General features: G+C 37.2%; 1 long non-coding RNA gene across 1 annotated transcript; it reads right to left on the bottom strand.

The window, feature by feature from the left end:
- Window positions 1-688: 688 nt before the first annotated feature.
- On the bottom strand, window positions 689-4,511 carry LOC109070243. The gene is made up of 3 exons (XR_002014358.2): window positions 3,621-4,511; window positions 1,239-1,307; window positions 689-1,137 (listed from the first exon to the last, which is right to left on the bottom strand). It is a non-coding gene; the product is annotated as an uncharacterized LOC109070243 (long non-coding RNA).
- Window positions 4,512-4,824: the final 313 nt, after the last annotated feature.

Here is a 4,824-nt window from a genome sequence, read left to right as displayed (position 1 = left end):
TTACTGTTGTCTTTCTATCATCTCTAACCAGTCTGCCCATTCTCCTCTGAACTCTGACATCAACAAGGCATTTTCGTCCACACAACTGCCGCTCACTGGATATTTTCTCTTTTTCTGACCATTCTCTGTAAACCCTAGAGATGGTTGTGCATGAAAATCCCAGTAGATCGGCAGTTTCTGAAATACTCAGACCAGCCCGTCCTGGCACCAACAACCATTCCACGTTCAAAGTCACTTAAATCCTCTTTTTTCCCCATTGTGATGCTAGGTTTGAACTTCAAGTCATTGTCACCACATCTAGATGCCTAAATGTATTGAGTTGCTGCCATGTGATTCGCTGATTAGCAATTTGTGTTACCGAGCAATTGAACAGGTGTCAAAAGGACATCAAAACCTAAAATAAAACTCCAGAAAGGTGTACAATAAGTGACCTTTAAATAAAATAAAGAAATATTTTATTCTATCTAGGCAATTTATTCTTGTAGCATTCTTGTATTCTTTATAATTACAACAAAACACAAATAATTTAAAATCCAGTGACTTGCAGTTATTTACAATTATTTACAGTCATGCAGTTAAACCTCATCAAGAAGAACATGCCAACATCAAGAAAACATACATCTATTTATCTTTATATCTATCTACTTACCTATATATTCAAATCTATCTTTATAAAAAATATATATATATATTTGATCTAATATGTAAACTATGTTAAACTGTTTATGTTCATCTTTTAGTGAACATGGCATCATCTGGAAAGGTTTAGGCTACTGTCTATATATAGTCATGTTCACTCAGACATGCAGGCAGTTCCTCAGGAGAAGAAAGCTGAGCGGCACGACGTCCTCTGAGATGGTTCCCTGACAGGTCCCTTTCATCCACTGGTGCATTCTCCATGTCATCCTCGCTGCCTTCTTGTCCATGGCTTTCCTCCTCCTCTTCCTTAGATCATCTCCCATCACGCAAATGTTGTGAAGGATGCAGCAGGCACCAATCACCTTTGGCGCAAACAGTGGCCTGATCTTCATGGCCCTCAAGAAAATGGCACACCAGTGCATATTAACATCCTGAAGGTGTGCTCGATGATGTTTCTTGCTAGTGCGTGATGCCTGTCGTATCGGGCTTCAACTTGGCCTGCAAATCAAAGATTGTGTCGAAAATGTGTGGTGTACTGCAAAGTCAAGAAAGTAACAATTTGTTGTATCTTCTGTGTGTGAATAAATGGGTGTTCTTACATGCGACAGACTGGCGGTATGGGGTCATGATTGCAATAGGATGCTGCAGGCCTTGGCATCACAGGTGCCCTGTAGAATGATGGAAGGAAAAAGATTTCTGTTTATATAGCACTTTTTTTGTGGATCTGCAGGAGGAAGAATCCTGATGTGGCACCCGTCAATGGCACCAGCAACACCGCAGAATGCCTCATGACCAGCAAGGTGTGCAAAGCCGGCCCCCACCTCCTCCATCTCCTCTGCCATTGGAAAATTAATTTTGTTGGCTGGTCTTAGATCATCTCCAGAAAAAAACTTGACCAGGATAGGTACCTGGTCACTGATCTGTGAATACCTTTGAGTGGGACTTGCTTCCTGTTAAAATATATCATATAAATTAAATTATAAATTATGTATATAATATATAAATTTAGAATATTTTTACTGCTGTTGTTGTTTTATGTATTTATTATATTTATTGCTTTTAAAATGTTTTTTATTATATTTAGTATATTTATTATTATATTTTTTATTTATTACATTTTTGTTTTTTTGTATTTTTGTCTTATTTTATTTGTTGAGGTTTATATTTCATTTTATCTTTTTGTTTGTTTGTTTGGTTGTTTTTTTTTTCTTTTTTATTCATTTATTGATAAGCATTAGCACAGCGGTCTTCCCAGAGTCCAAAATATTAGCCTATAGCCTATATTATTATTGTACACAGAAAATGTTCTGTTTGTGTTAAAGGGATACTCCATCCCAAAATGAAAATTTTGTCATTTTCACTTACCCCCATGTCGTTCCAAACCCGTAAAAGCTTAGTTTGTCTTCAGAACACAATTTAAGATATTTTGGATGAAAACAGGGAGGCTTGAGACTTTCCCATAGACTGCCAAATAAATAACAGTTTCAAGGTCCAGGAAAGTTTGAAAGACATCATCACAATAGTCCATCTGCCATCAGTGTTTCAACCGCAACGTTATGAAACGATGACAATACTGTTTGTACATGATTATGTGATAGAACTGTGGACCGGTCAGTGTATGAGCTCACAGCAGGCACATACTGTGCAGTAATTAGCCAGGGTTTTGTAGAGAAATGAAAACAGGTCGCACCTTAACATTTATTTGCACTCGCACAAATGCTCCCAAATATATTTTGAGGTCGCACACATTAAATTTAGGGAGCATGTACGACTAAAATGGTCGCAATTTCGAGCCTTGTAGGTGGAATTTCCCTAACTGCATAGGAGCGATAGATGGGAAGCACATCCTCCTCTTTGCACCACCACATTCAGGCAGCCTTTACTTCAATTACAAAAAAACATTCTCTATAGTATTATTGGCTGTGGTCGATGCTGAATATCGCTTCCGTCTAGTCCATATTGGAGAGTATGGATGGTCAAGTGATGGGGGGGTCTTTGCTGGCTTAGCCATAGGGCAGGCATTGGATGCAAAAAAGCTGGAGGTGCCAGATGATCAGCAGCTACCAGGAGCAGAGCATCTGGGGAACATGCCATTGATCATTGTTGGGGATGCAGCATTCCCATTAAAAACCTACCTGATGCGGCCTTACCCTGGTCGAGACATATCCACACAACAACGCATCTTAAACTACAGATTGTCTCGAGCACGCAATGTGGTGGAAAATGCCTTTGGCATTTTGTCATCTCGCTGGAGGATCCTGCATAGCAGGATCAACATACACCCTGACAAAATAAACAGCCTTATTTTGTCAGCATGCCTCCTGCACAACTTCCTTCTCAAGTAGAGAGGTGGCTAAATACCAGTGCTCCAACTACTGGATCAATGGAGAGAATCTCTACTGCCGGTGGACCTTGTGGTGCAAGGGAGGCCTACACTGTTCGAGATAAAGATACATGTGTCTTGGCAGAATGAAATGGTGTAATGGTCACTATACTGACTTTATTTTAATAATTTAATTGATATTAGATTTGATCACTTCCTAGATATCTTATTCCTTTTTAGCTCATAATTTAGTCACTGATTATCATTAGCATTCATATTAGGCTAGATTGCCATTCATCAATTATTAGCATTGTTTTGTATTATTATAAGCAATTTCAACATTTCTTATGCAGTTGCTACTAATATTGATGTGTTTGCTCAATAAAAACAAAGATGCTACATAATTTTTGTATATGGTATGCTTATTTCTTTAATTTTAATTATAATCATATTCCTTTTGAGATAGTTTTTCTTAATACAACATGAAGATTTGTTTACATAAAATAACATAATTGTCAGTTTGTGATCAACATAACTTTAAGGACATTATGAAATAAAGACAATGTCTGTACTGTACATTATTTTATGATTGTACTATACAATTACATACAGTTGTTGCTAACGACTTTACCTCAGATTGAAAATGAGACATTCTTACCTGAAAAACCGATGATATCGGCAATCTTCCTCCACGCTGATGACTTCCTTATGTTGTCTTTGAAGAATCTATGGTTTATTGCATATAATTCTGGGTATTTCCCAACTTCGTTGATTAGTTTTTCATCGTCCATCGCAGTACGCTACTCCGCTATTTAAATTACCAGAAGTGTGTTGTGACGGTTGTGACCTGGTAAATCCAGTAGGTGGCTGCCGACGACAGTGAATGTAATCACGACAGGCAAATGTTACACAGGCCAATACTGTAATATTTTGCGTATGTAAAAATGTCTCAAGGAGGAAAAATAAAAGATTAAACGGACTATGTTTATTATACATTTAATTATATATGTTTACATTTTATTCAAGCTGTAAAACTAATGCAAGTATATTGCAGCAGTCGTATCTTGGTATAATGTACAAACAATGATTTGAAACAAATATGATGTTATTTAATATAAAACTATGCAGATGGCGCTCTCTGGCATGGCAAGAATTTTGAACAGCATCCTGAGTCGTAGCTGGACGCAGCGGACAGACGCCGAATGTCGCCGCCGGTGTGCATACACTCATAGAAAACCTTCAGGCTTATTTGAAAACCTGGTATGTGTGTTGGAGTAGGGTTGGGACTAAACTTTGCAGGTCAGAGGCCCTGAGTTTTGCACCCCTGATCTACCCAAATTTATAATGAGTGTTATGTATATGTTGTTAATAAAAGAAAAGCTTTAAGGTCTCCCTGTGGTTTTTCATAAGAATTTTTTTTTTTGTGTGTGTATGTGTGGTTTAATGTTTGGAAGCAAAGAAATAAGGCAGCCACATATTAGAATTGCAATTCTACATTTAGATATAATCATATTTCTTCTAGTATACAGGTGCTGGTCATATAATTAGAATATCGTCAAAAAGTTGATTTATTTCACTAATTCCATTCAAAAAGTGAAACTTGTATATTATATTCATTCATTACACACAGACTGATATATTTCAAATGTTTATTTCTTTTAATTTTGATGATTATAACTGAGAACTAAGGAAAATCCCAAATTCAGTATCTCAGAAAATTAGAATATTGTGAAAAGGTTCATTATTGAAGACACCTGGTGCCACACTCTAATCAGCTAATTAACTCAAAACACCTGCAAAGGCCTTGCATGGTCTCTCAGTGTAGTTCTGTAGGCTACACAATCATGGGGAAGACTGCTGAC

The sequence above is a fragment of the Cyprinus carpio genome, chromosome B3 (assembly GCF_018340385.1).
Source record: "Cyprinus carpio isolate SPL01 chromosome B3, ASM1834038v1, whole genome shotgun sequence".
In the NCBI taxonomy this organism is placed as follows: Eukaryota; Metazoa; Chordata; class Actinopteri; order Cypriniformes; family Cyprinidae; genus Cyprinus; species Cyprinus carpio.
Note: the sequence above shows the minus strand (reverse complement) of the source record. Positions and strands in the feature narration are given on the sequence as shown.